At 44.7% G+C, this 13,959-nt stretch overlaps 2 long non-coding RNA genes across 4 annotated transcripts in view; both read left to right on the top strand.

The window, feature by feature from the left end:
* The window catches only part of LOC130254452 (uncharacterized), a 189,518-nt gene that overhangs the window by 97,158 nt on the left and 78,401 nt on the right, over window positions 1-13,959 (top strand). The gene's annotated exons all lie outside the window — the stretch shown is intronic.
* LOC130254453 (uncharacterized) lies at window positions 3,169-13,309 on the top strand. The gene is made up of 3 exons (XR_008840740.1): window positions 3,169-3,289; window positions 10,155-10,236; window positions 12,943-13,309. It is a non-coding gene; the product is annotated as an uncharacterized LOC130254453 (long non-coding RNA).

The raw sequence follows: 13,959 nt of genomic DNA, 5'->3' as shown, positions 1-13,959 counted from the left end.
TCTTGTAATAAAAAGAAAAGAAAAAACCTTGTTCCATTAGAATAACATTGTTTTTCTTCTTTAACCTTGAGTGGGCTTTTGAAGGAATTCAGATAACTCTGGAAAGCAACAGGAACACTGGGTTTTTAAAAATATTTCTGAAACCAGAAACACTTTAAGGGGTTTGTCTTTGCAGAATACATCATTATTCAATTTTATGAAAAATGGGTCTTCTGAACTCTTTCGAACTTGCTGTTGTATGTTATTGGTTTTTTGGTTGGCTGGCTGGGTTTTTTTCTTTCTTGGTGAGTGAAAGCCCGGATATTACAGTCAAATTACATAACTTGACACTGGAGGGGGACACACAGCCCTCCAAAGGTTTGCTTTGGGAAACCTGGAGTGCATTTTTGAGGAGTAACAAATGGCAATACAAATGAGCATGAGAGATAAACCAGGAATCTCCTGTTGTTTGATCAGCTGTGTAGCACTGGCACAGAACACCAGCTCAGGGGCTGTGGCTTTCTTGGGCATCAGTGCTATCAGACAGGAAAACAAACCTTGATTGGAAACATCTTCAAGAAGAGCCATGGATTTGCTGTTTTGCTGATACTACATAGGAGATAATGCTCCAGCAAATCAATGCTGAGGCTTTGCAATATGGTGTCCTGGAAACTTGGGGTCTTTTTGTCATTTTGCTTCTGTTTTTTTTGTCTGTCCACAGTCCAGTTACTCCATCAGCTATGGAAGTAGTTACCTCTGTCCTTTCTTTGGATTGTCTGACCAGGAAGTTTCCTAAACTGTTAGTTAAGGACTGGCAATATTTTCAGCTTCTTCAAATTGTAACATCAAATTATGATACTTAGGAAGCTGATGGATTTTTACAGGTGGTAGCTGGGCTGTTGCTCCCAATTTTGTCAGGTATTATCCTCACTGACATGTCCCATGCTTTCCCTCAGTCCAGCCCTCCTTGCAGGGTTTGTGAGAGGTGTGGGGTTAGGGATGCTGTAGCCCCCATCTCTTTCCCAAAACCTTCCTTAGGAAGATATGTACTGTAGGTGAGATAAAGGAGAGCTGTCACACAGCTGGGCTGCACCTGTGAACCCTAGTCAGTCTCTGTGTAATCATTTTAAAACTGTAGCATTGCTTTAGCTAGACTTGTCTTCATTTCCAGGCAGAAGTGCAGTTAACATGACCTCTGTTAAACTGAATGTGGGTGTTATTCATATATCAAATTGCACTCAATTAATGAAATCACTATGAAATAATGTCTTGAGTGATAACGGTATGAACTGGGGTAGCCCCAAAGTGATGTGAAATAACCATAGCAGTAGTTAAGAATTCTGTGCTGTTGCCGTGGCTACTAGCCTATTTGACTTACCATTGCAGTGGAAGAATATTAGCCAGGAGACAACTCATTTCTGAGACTCCCACATGACAATAATACTTTCTGCCAAACCTCCCTCCCTCCCTCCCCCCCTCCCCGCTGGATTGAAACAAGACAGACATCAAACTGTTACTATTGTTGATTCTTGCAACGTGCCCCAAAGGGGAAACTAGATTTTCAAATGTCATTAGAAGGGGTATTTGAAAAGATATTTGGAAATTTTCACATAGGTTGCTCTTTTCTTAAGAAGAAAAAAAAAAGTTTTAAAATAAATTGATTAGTTGTATATGAGAGAAGTTGTTAACTTTCTACAGAAATTATTTATATTTTCAAAAATATAGACTATCCCAAACAGAACTATTTTAACCAAAAACTTTAGTGTATGTTCTACAAAACAGCTCTGTGGTGCCCTTTTGAAATTCAGACTGAACATTCCCCTTATCTCTCATGCATCTGAACAGGTGATCCCAGGATCTCCCAAAGTGCACTGAGATCCTGAAGTTCTTTATTGACACTGTCAAATGGTTCCTGTTAAATGACAACCTAGAAAAATGTCCAGTCTGCTCCAGTAGTTCAGAAATCCTTGTGGTTCTGGTGGCTTTTTCCACTCTTGGTTCAAGTTGCCTAGGAGGAAAGCTGTTAGCATGAAGGCACCCAGCATAATCTGAAAATAATGTCCTTTGGATAAGTCATAGGGAGCCCACTCAAACCACTACCTGCTCCTGAAAATCTAGACCAGGATGTTTTCCTGCCTGTCTGAAAGGACTTTTCTTTCAAGAACAAGTCACCAGTGCTTTGGACAGCAGTTGTGAGGGTTTCCTCAGATGATATTTGTAGAGGTGATGTTGAATATATGTAGTTGAATATATGTAGTTAATTTTTTTTGGCATAAGTCCATGTGCATCACTCTGGCTGTAAAGCCTCACAAAACTGTGGGGCTAAAGTTCCAAAAGCAGCATTTTAGGGATTTGAAAGGAAGAATGGGAATCACAGAGTGTCCTAGAACCCCAAACTTTTTACCACAGGTAGGTGATGTGCTTTAGATGTTTTTGCTTGGCCCAGCTTGTGAGATACAGGTACACAGCCATGGAGTCCTGCATCCCAGCAGTCAGAGGGCTGGAATTTGCACAGAAATGCCTCCAGCTCCTGGGCATCTGCAAGGCAGCTATTGGAAAAGACAGCAGTCCTCAGCTCTCCCCTTTCTGGCTGCTCCTGTTATGGCCACCTGGAGCTGAGGTGTTCCTTGAGTGAGGCTGGAGCAGGTGTCTGGTGGGGAGGCAGCAGCAGAAGAGCTGCAAAACCCTCCTCAGTTATCCACTGAACATATCTAGTGCAGCTCCTCAGGATGCCCGGATCGGGAGCCTAAGGACACTGAGTACATTTGATGACTCACTGAGGTGGGACAGGGTGGAGAGGCTAATCCCTGTCTGCTCCTAAACAGTACAAAAAGCAAGATCCAAAACAAGCAAATCATCACCAACCTCCAAGGAGCCAAGGAGATGTGCTGGTGGATAGCTGGTGTCTCTCCTCCTCCGTGTCCTGGACTGGGCACTTGGAGCACACATCCTGATGCCTGCTGATGGCCTGGCTGCTTGGACACGGTGAGTGTACAAGTGTGGGGAAATCATTTTTACTTTAAAATGCAATCATTTCCCCCTCCTTCAAGATCCTGCAGTCAACTCTGCTGCACTGTTGCAACACTATTTCCTACATTTGTTCAAAGAGGAAAAGATAGTTCAGGACCCTGCTTTAACTATAACATGAGTCAGTTCAGTGTGCAACCTCGGTCACATCCAGTGATGAATCCAGCACTCAGGGAGCTTGGAAGAAGGGAGTAGCTCAGGAGGGAGCTGAGAAGAGAGGATCTGATAGGAGGAGGATAAAGCTGCTCCCCAGCCCTCGAAGTGCCTGCTTGGAGGTGTGAAGGTGAGAGATGCTTTAAATCCAGCGGTCAGCTCTCTGTCCCAGTGATGGCTTGAGAAAACTGGGATGCTGGGGGTGGTCTCTGCTACAGCAAGGAGTGGCTGGAGCCTGCTGAGAGGAAAGGCAGCTTGAATGTAGATTTGTGTTGTTGTTGTACAGCTGAATGAAAGCATAAATCAGCTCTCCCCTCACCCTGCCTCCCCTCCTCTTTCTGTCCCTTAATACATAAAAATAAGGATCCTTTATGTGAATAAAAGTGGAAGGCGCCTCCCCTAAGCATGTTCTAAAAAAGCCAAAAATAGTCCCGAAGTCTCAACCAGGAGCGAACACAGCCAGAATTTCTGTGGAAAATGTCTGTAGCTGAAGTGGGGTGTGTGGGGGGGAGGAATTCACATCCAGGCAGGGCTTGCCTGTGCAGCTGGGCATTTCTGCTTGCCCCAGCCCGGCTGCCTGCCCTGTGCCCAGTGCAGGGACGGGGCTCTGCACCCCGGGAGGCAGCGCAGCCTCTGCTCTGGGCTTCCCTGGGCTCCGTCTGACAGCTCTTGGCAGCTCTGGCGCAACGTGTTGTTAGCAGCAGTCCTAATTAATGGGGAACATGTGTGTGCTGCAGAAATCTTTTTTTTTTTTTTTTTTTTTTTTCTTCTCCTGTTTGGTGGAAATACCGTAAAACTGTTTATATCCACTATAAAAGGGGCGGGGGAGGGGTTTACTATCTTCCTATCCCAAAGGTTTCCTTTACCTCAGATCAACCCATTTTGGGAACAGGCACTTCTCTAATCCCTGGGTGCCTTTTCCTAAATGCTTTCACACATCTGCACCACTCTGTCCTGCATTCCTGCCATACCATCATCTTGTCCTAATGAAAAATAGCAGACTTCGACCCTGCCAAGTCCCTCTATTTTTTTTTTTAGACAAAATCCTGTTTATCAAAAAGAATTTCAGAAGTTTGTTGATTTTTTCCATTCATTAACTTAAATTTTTGAAAGAAAAAAAAAAATGAAGAAACTTTTGCTTTCCCAACTGTTTTCCCTTCTTGAGTAATAAGAAAACAAATGTTTATATACCATCTGCCACCAGCATGTTCCACAGATGATCTGGCAGACTCATATCTTCAGTTCACCCCTAGCTCAAAAATAAGGGTCCCATGTCATAGGTGACTTGCTCTGCAGCACAGAGAGTGTTTTGGTTGGCTTAGGAGTAAACACAGGAAGAGCAAAGCAAAGCAGAGCATAGATCTGTCCTCAGCTGGTGCTGAACAATGAGAGGACAAGTGAGCTGGTGCAGTGCAGAATTTCTCTAATGCCCTGTGAGTGCTGTAGGGCTCAGGGGACAGAGGCACAGTGTGGCAGGGCTGTGCTTGTAGTGCACTCTGAGTAAGCTGCAGCTTGGCAGCTCTCTGTGATGCCCTGTTATGCAAAGTACACAGACCCACACAGTTTATTGCAGCCAGGCCTGGAGCAAGGACCACTTCCACACCCCCCAGGGTACATGGTGATGCTACAGTACACCCCTGTCAAGCTGTGCCTTTCCTTGGTGCTCAAGCTATAGTGACACCTGTAGGAATCCTTCACAGGGGGTGAGTAAAGCCTAAGGCATGGCAAGAAAGCCCTAATGAATCTGATCTTCTTAAGGGAGGCAAATATTCCTGCTCCCATTTTATAAATGTTGAAGAAGAAGGAGAGATGGACCAAAAAAAAGAAAAAGCCCAGCTGGTGGAAGTTGGTGGAGAAGTCTATAGTGCACACCCATCTTTTGAAGTTTCCTACTGCCAGGATGAGGAGAAGCAGGTGATAACCTCCTGGATCTCCCCAGGATCTGGAGAGGCTTTCACATCTCCAGTACTGGACAGATGAGCCCAATTGGGTGGGTTCTCCTGCAGTGGGTAAATGAGGTGGGCTGCAGGCTCAGCAGACAGCACAAGGAGTGTGGAGTTGTCCTTTGGACTTCAGGTTGTGTGCACGCACTGGTAACTTGGAAAAAACCTGTCACATCCTGATGAGTCTGGGAGGAAATATTATCCTAGACTGTAACCAGGTTCCTGAATGTGTTTGCTGAAGGCCCTGGGAGACTGGATATCAACAAAGAACAGCTGTCCAGGCTCTTCTGGAGAAGGGCATTTCTGAACAGAGATGTGGGGAATACCTGTTTTGGAAAGAGTGGCTTCATCCAGCTACTCCTTGAACTTTGATTGCTGTGGTAAGCTTCTGGAGATGTATAGGGTACAGGAGTATAGGGTATAGGAGGGGAGCAGAATGATGAATAGCAATCAGTATGCAATTTTGGCTTAGGGCAAAGTCAAATCTTACATTTTCCAGGAGAATGTTATTTCTGGTGGTTTTGGTGTTTTGCGTTAAAGAACGAGTTCTGAAATTCCACAGATAACACTTTTTCCTATATTTGCCCCAAAAGGGGGAAAAAAGAGAAGGCCATTTGTAAAACCTTGCCCTTTGTTTCTTGTGGAAGACAGCAGAAAATTTGAGACCAAAGCATCAAATGTTTCACTTCTCATCAAATCCATGGAAATGTCATTTTTTCCAGGTTTACCAGAGCCACAAATATGTTCACATAAGCTGATACTACCAGTACAGCTAATGGGCAGGTCCACAGCCAGCAGTAGTTGGCACTGCCCTGGGTATACTTGTTACCTCAGCAGCTTGCCAACCAGGGGATCGTTTTCCAGATGATTTGAATGGAACTATGACAATTTGCATCCACCGAGGACCTGGCCAGCTTGAGTGATACCCACCCAGGAGTTGCTTTTGCAGAGCTTTGCCCTTATCTTCTAAACCAACTTGCCTGAAGTGACTCACCTTTTTGTCAGGTCCTCAGCTGACCTGACATTTCCTCCATGAAATTACATATGTATATATGTGACATTTCCTCCATGGCAATGCATTCTGTGACCTTGTGACATATTTGGCAAAGCTCCACCAGGAGGGTCCAGTCTTGGTGAAACTCCAGTGAAGGGATGTGGCAGAGGTGCTTTGTTGTGCAGGATGAACAGAAAAAAAAAAAGGAAGAAGAGCAAGCAAGTGGATGGAACTAGTGGAATCCTAAGATGAAAGAAGAGATGGGGTCATTGCTGAATGACTATAACAGACCTCGGCTGAGGTTACTGATCTGTGACAACCTTGAAATCTTATAGATACTCTGCTTTTTCCCCACAGTCTGCCAAGACCTTGCTGACACATTCAGCATAAAAAAAGAACCAGCATATGCTGGTTTCTGGATAATCCTCCTCTAATGTATTTGGTACTTTAGCATGCAGAAAGACAAGAATCCATTTTTTTTGTCTTTTATTAGAAGCTGGTTAGTCCTCTTTTGGTCCACAGGCTGAACTTATCCAGTTCCTGTCCTTTGTGCCTTCAGGCAAGGGGAGCTTTCCTAAGTGTGCTGTTTGTGATGCCTTCAGGCTCATCCCAATACACATACACATGTAATCTGTAACAGCTTTCAAAGAAATACCCTTACCAGCATGACCTGTGTCTAAGCTAATAGTGTTGCCAACTTCAGGTACCACAAACTGCATTTGCTTTTAGAAGAGAAAGGCAGGAAAAGTTGCTGTAAAGTTGGGAATTAGAAGATCAGAAGTACCACTGGTGGGCTGAGAAAGCCACAGCATGCTAGTCCTCAGAAATGTCCACAGCCAAGCCTAGGTTCATCTCAAAGAGGGTAAAAATCCAGAATGGGTGGATCTGGGGAGGTGTACTCAAAGAGGGGAGCAAACCCACCCATTCTGGTTTTTCTCACAACTGAGAGTGTGTGCAGAGCTGGCTTCTCATCACCATCCCACCCAAGCCTGCCTGGTGCTTCCCTTCTCCATCAAGGAATCTCTGCTGTGGCTGGGGAGAGGCTTGGTGGGGTGAGGGAGCTGCTGCTCACAGCAACCAGGGGTTGTGCTGTAGCATTTTCTCACCAAGTCTGGCTTATTTCAGCTATGCTTGTAGACATACATGCCTTTTTCTTTGTTTTATTTTTTTTTATTATTTTTTTTTTTTAATATTTTTTTTTTGCTGGACACTGACTTTGAACTCCATATTATTTTTCTACTTCAATTCTCTTGATAAATGACTCTTCAATCTAGGCCTCCCCACACCCCCTCTCTGTTTCTCTTTCTCTTGGATCTTAGCCACTCTTGGGGTTTTTACCAGGGTCTTTGACAGACATCTTCAAAGCAACCTGTTTCCATATTCAGCTTGAGATCAGTTGTAAGTTATTCTGTGGCCAGCCTGTTTTTTATGCAATCTCTGCTTTAGAGCATATTGCTTATATGTTTCTTCTTTGTGGGTAGAGAAAAAGGCATTCCTCTGATTTCTGGCCTGTGGTATCAGAGCTGGATTTCTCCCTGCCAAGCACCTCAGGACTAGCAGCTGTCAGACATAACTTATGTCAGACACAAGGCTGCCAGTCTGACTCGTCCCACAGTGATCCTATAGCTTTCTAGGTACAGCACAGAGCACTATAAAAACTTCCCATAATTTTAGTATTTCAGCCTTGGTAAAACATCCAAATAATTTGTGCAGCCACCAGCTATAGCTTTTTTTTTTTTTTTTTTTCCCTTATTCTGGTGTTAAGCGACCACCTAGCACTTTGCTGGTCTTTAGATAAACTTGTCTCAGCTACATCTCCTCCAAAAAAAGGCAAGAGATCTTGCAAGGGCAGCTCCCTCTTTGGAAAGAGAGGTGCAGGGCCCCTTTGAGAACCTGGTACATCCCATCTGGACCTGTTTAGGGTGGTGACAAGGGGTGGCACTTGGCATTAATAAAAGGTGGAAGAAGCACTCAGCAGGGCTTTTGGATGCCAGTGTGATCCCCTGTGAAGGAGGGTGTTGGAAAAGGGGTAAAGGAAGAAACAAAGGAAGGTCTTTGCTGAGAAAAGGATGAGGGGTGCTGCAGTGTCAGAGGTTTCTCTGAAAGCTTCCACAAATCAGGGCTGAAGAAGACTACAGTCAGTACAAATATTAGTGTATTGCCTTCCTAACTTCACATAGACAGGTGAGGAAAGGTAGGGAGGAGATCTCCAAAAGATGCCTGTGTGTTTTTCTCTACCATGAGAGAAAATATACAGGGAGACTGGATGTTATAAAGAATTAAAAATAACGAGGGGGTCTTCAATTATGTCTTTTATCCAAGCCTACAAGGTGAAGGCCCTGCAGGCAATCTCTAGGCAAAGGGATTCAGGAAATTGCAGTAGGGGAGAGCTGAAGCAACTGATGGCACAAGAGATGGCAGATGAATTTGGGAGATAACAGGAGATGTGAGATGTGTATCTACATACACACCAACTGGGAGTTAAGTAACTCAGGATACTGAAGCACCATGCTGCTGGATGCAGCACAGGGGCAACCCAAAATCTCTGATTTCCTGTGCTTAGAGGGAAACCTGGGACAGATGGGCAGGAGGACTGAGAATTGCAGTAATTCCAGCAGTTTTGAAAGCCAGGTGACATAGGAGAATTTGAGAGAAGAAAAATTTCTGAACTTCTAAAAACCTGTGTGATTGCTGATTCTCCTTCATAAGCCTGATTCAAATCTGCTCAAGTTGTGTTAGCTCTTATTTGTAGTCTGTAGCTTGACTTACAAAAAAAAGAAGGGAAGAAAAACAAACCCTGAGGAGAAGAGGAACAGACCCAAATCCACAACACACCAAGTGGCTGTGTAATAGCACATTGCAAATGGGTTCACCACGGGCTTGCAGATGACTTAATAGTATATAAGGGCCCACAGTGCTCCATGAGTCACTGCATGAGCTATATCTGTTCACACTCACCATTCTGAGTAAGAGAGATCTGCCTTCAAAAATCCTCTAATAAATTCTTTTGCTTTGAAACGTCCCTGGTTTCGAGAGAATCGTGGCGTATCTCATGCTCTGAGAGCCCACTCTGTGGGGCTCTGGTAGGACATGCAGGCAGTTCAGCCTCCTTCAGCCAGGTTAACACACACATTGAGCCATAAGGGACTCGAAAGAGTTCCCCACAACCTTCCTGAGGAGAGCAGAATACATGGTTTGGGACAGAAACACAGCTGAGGTGTATTTCTCATCTCCTCCTGCTAGCCAAGGGATGGGAGGTGCTGCATTTCTTGATTCTGGGCACTGGGCAAGGAGCTGTAGAGCAGTCCCATGCCAAAGGTGCCCCCATGCCTGGCATGTGTGAACCATCACCAGCATCCAGCCTGTTCCCCTGTGGGGCTTCCCAGTGCATTGTCTGTGCTTGATTTCCTTGGACTTTGGCTTCAGTAGGGTTGTATTGCTGCAGCCTAGTGCAAACGAAAGTCCTAAATCCCCTGCCTTTCTCTCTGCCTCATAAATCCATTTACCTGTGTTTATTGGATGTACAGCAGCAGCTTAGTGCTGTCAACAGAATAATTGCAGTGGTAGCATCAGTGGAAGGAGCACAAGTCATGTCAGTCCCACTGTGCATGGTGCTACAGACCCATGCACAAGAGCTAGGATGCCCTGATCGGCAAGATCTTGGCTGTGGAAACAAACTTCCTAAAATCACTTTTAAGTGGAATGTTTTATTTTTACAATTCAGCCCAGACTTCCTTCTGCCAGCTTGTTTTTTGTTGTTTTTGTTGTTTTTTTTTTTTTTTTTTTTTTTTCCCAGTGAGCTACTTAGCTGCTCAGCTGAATTAATTATCACAGCTTACCACAGGTTCTTGGTTTTTACTAATTACCAAAATTGGCGATTTCCCTCTGATGTCAGTATGGGTTTTGCCCGTGGAAGGGCTGAATGAGACCCTCAGGATTACAGTGCTCCACAGGTTTTAGGAGAGGGGGCTTTTTATGTTGCCTCAGTGAGGGTGTGTGAGAGGGTTTGATAGAAAACTTTCTAGCTCAGCTCTCTTTGGTTACTTTTTCCATGAAAGGTAACAGATGGTCATTGTGACGTGAACGTTATTCCAATATCCACAGAGGAGGAAAAAGGACCAGCGTGATCCAAACTTACAGGTTAGTTTATTTTAAGTTATTTTTTGACGTCAATAGGCAATGATATATATAGCAAAATATTTTTCCTCCTTACTGCAGGGCCTTTAAAAGGATATCTTTGTTGTCTTAGTTGCCATAGCAGTGACAAATGTGGATATATATCCATATGCACATGTATACATGCGAGGAGGGATTCCCCAAGCCTGGGGCTGATTGTGTTGGCTTCTGTGCTGTTATTTCCTCTTCTTTCCGCTGCTTGAGGTGCTCCAAGGCACTGAGACAGCTTGTGAAATGTCCCCAAGTTGGAAAATTAGTATTTTCAGTCAACCATCTTGAAGCGTGGGCCTTATCATGTTTTGCAGGGCTCTGTTGTTCAGAGCTTATCTCTAAAAGCAGGTAGCAAAGGCTGGGCAGAGCAGAGCTCCTCTGTGCCAGGTGATTGCTGTGTGAAGGAGAGGACAGAGATTTTCGGTCTGATGGGGCTCCATAAATAAATTAGGAGGCTATTAGTAGTAAATGTGCTGTTTTCTATTTAGATGGGCTCACATGTGCCCAGATTGTGCTGAAAGGCCTTTGACGTGTTTAGCTCATCCTCACCTTGGAATAGATTTTTATCTCTGTGCTCACGTTTCAAAACTGTTCCTCCCTTTCAGCAACCTACTAACATACTCCAGAGATATTCCCTCAGTGGTGCCTGTCGCTGTTTTCCCCTGCATCCTGTAAACAGCAGGACTGTGATCCAGACCTGGAAAGGTCCCTGAGTGCAGCCCTTAGGAAGCGAAACACTTGAAAAAAGTTTCTTGGTCTCCTTCTGACCAAGTTGTCACTTAACTTGAGGCCCCCCTGTGTTGGTGAAGGGAGAGGATTAATAAACAACAACATCCCCAGAGAGCTGGGGAATCTGAAAACCTAACCAGCATACTTTTTGGTTTTAAACTCTTGTTTCCTAGTGTTTCTATTTCCCCAGTGATTTTCATACTGGGCCTTTTTCATTTTACCTATCCAAACCTATGCTTCTGAAAGCCCACAGCCTGCCAAAAATCAGCTTTTCCCTTTTTGCCTGTTTCTGTTGTTACCAACAAGATGCTGGAATGAGAACTTGGCTGGCCATTGTGTTGATGACAAATGAAAGAGAAGCAAACACAGCTTGCTTGTCTGCAGCTTCAGTGGTTCAGCAGGGCTGGCAGTAGTAAAGACATGTTATTTGTTGATAAAACACACAGCACCAAACTCTGAGAAGGAGTATCAGTGCAATCATCTGCCTGTTCTGCCTGCACCTTTGGAAATCCCAGCTTCTGGTGCTGGCTCAGCCTGGAGAAGTCATAATGGGGCACAGTTCCTGCTGGGGCAGGTCAGGAGGGGCTCTGAGTGCAGGTCACAATGTGCCACTTGTGCACGTGTATGCACATTTAGCCTCTGTCCATGTACCCTGTGTGTCCACATCCATCTTCACACATATAAAACATGCACACATGTATGTGTGTGTATGTATTTCTTGTGCTTCAAGAGCAGCCCTGTGCATGGTCCCTGCTAAGCAGTGACTCCCTGGGTCACAGTCCCTTTGGGGCTGGATGTTGGGGTGCTCCTGGTGGGTGGTGGGGGCACATTGTCCTTCCCAGTGCATGTGTGTCCCAGGAAGGGATGGTAGAGCTGGCGTGGTGTCCAGCAGAGCCCTGTGGGAAGGGGTGCTGGAATGCAGCATGTATCAAATTCTCATAATTACGGTGGTAGCTGCAGCAGTAGGAGACAGACTTGGACCATAAAGCTGGCAGCCTGGGTAGCCAAGATGGCAAGGAATGTGGGACCATGGAGGGGAAACGTGACTTTCCAAGGTTACACGGTGGGCTGGTGGGATAGCCAAGGAGAGTGGCCTGACTCCTGGGCCACTGTCTTAGCAACATGACCACATTCCCCTCGGTAATAGGAGCCATGCTGAACCTCTGCCAAGAACCATCTTTGCTCTGCTTTGAATGGCCACCATTTTTGAGGGTTTTTGTGGGAGAAAAGGGGTTGAACGGTAAATAAACCCATTCTTTCATACTTCTAGAGGTATTAAAAGCAGTAGTGTTGGAAACCAGCAGTATTATTGGTTTTCTTCTTTCTCCAAACCTTCTAGGAGGCAGAAGACCTTCACCTCTGCTGGTGTTTCTTCTAAGGCTGGTGTCTTTGCTTTGAAGCATCCCAGCTCCTGGGTGCTTCTACAAGACATAGTTTTGCTTTTTGGTTTGCTTACTAGACTCAGTAGTGGAAAACAGGACCATAGCAAACGTGGCTTCTCACCAGTTTAAAAAGTTGCTTTATAAGTCAAGGCCCTCTAGCAGTCAGTAGTATCCATCCATCCATCCATCCATCCATCCATCCATCCATCCATCCATCCATCCATCCATCCTATTTTACTGACTTGATAATATACAGCAATGACCTCTACCTTGAAAATAAAGCATCAGACCCTCAATTACCCTTACATGAAGATAAATAGGTTGGTATGGAGTTCATGGGTGTTAGGGACACTGGTCCAGCTCTGAACAACAGAGCCCATTTAATTTCAAGAGCTGAATCTCCACAAAATGTTCACAATAAAGCCCCAAACTAGGTGCAATAAACCTAACACCAGCCAAGTTTGCAAACCCAGGCTGAATTTCAGGGAAGCCCAGGGCCAGGTTTCCAGCCAGCTTTGAAGCCACAGTTTTAAAGAGGCTCCTGATCAGGATTTTGATCTTCTCACAGGCTGTGCTTCAAGCCATTTCCACCAGCCAGGATTTGAGCTCGCTGCTGCCAAGTCCCAAACCTTCTGAGGATGGAGCAGAGGCAGAGGTGAGTGTTAGCCATTCCTAGCACCAGTTTGGTGCAGGGCTGGTGCCCCAGGGAAGGTGGTCTCAGTCCAGCCAGCAGCGTGGGCAGGCTGAGTGGCAGGCAGCTTCCCCTATAGATTGTAATGGTTTCATTTTCACTGGGTTTCAGCACTTGGCATTTTGGGCTGAATTTCACGCCAAGTTTTAAAATCCAAGAGGCCCACAGGCCTTGTGGACATGCAAAACCACCAATGTAATGAAAATTGGTTTAAAATTGATTTAGTTAAAAAGAAAAAAGGAAAAAAAAATTCAAGCCACCATGTGGAAACATTTAGAAGAGTCAGTTATGAAGTTTAACCAAATGGAAGTAAATGCCTTTGAATGTGTCCATACAAAGCACTGGCACTGGAGAAAGGAAATCTATTTACCATGAATTTTAATTAAACCGGTTGAGCTCTTTTTTAATAAGCAGTATTGAGTAAAATTTAGCAAAATACCAATACGCCTTCTTAGACTTCCAGAAATGCATTAGTCTTGAAGTCACTTTTGTAAACTTTTTCAGACACTTAATGTATTTTTTTAGCAGGGTGGGCATTGGTATTTCAATCCAGGTCCTTGAATATATTTATTAAAATGCCCAAACACTACTGATTTCTAAGAGGATCTAATGCCTTTGAGGATCTTGTCTTGCAGACCTCGTGCTGGTTAATCTGAAGAGAGGTTTCTTGGTCAGCTGAAAAACTGTGACTGGACTGCAGGATCTTAAATGATTTAAATCCAGCAGCAATTTATTCTATCTTTAAGGTTTTGAGGCTGTGAAAGACTGTAATCAAAACACACAGGGCAGGGACATGCACTGTAATCCCAAGGTCTCCAGCCTCTCATGGGCTTGTGGAAATCATCTCCAGGAGTGGCAATTAGTGGTCCTTGCTTGATGTCAAACCTGTTTGGT

Source organism: Oenanthe melanoleuca, chromosome 5, assembly GCF_029582105.1.
Source record: "Oenanthe melanoleuca isolate GR-GAL-2019-014 chromosome 5, OMel1.0, whole genome shotgun sequence".
Lineage (NCBI taxonomy): Eukaryota > Metazoa > Chordata > Aves > Passeriformes > Muscicapidae > Oenanthe > Oenanthe melanoleuca.
Note: the sequence above shows the minus strand (reverse complement) of the source record. Positions and strands in the feature narration are given on the sequence as shown.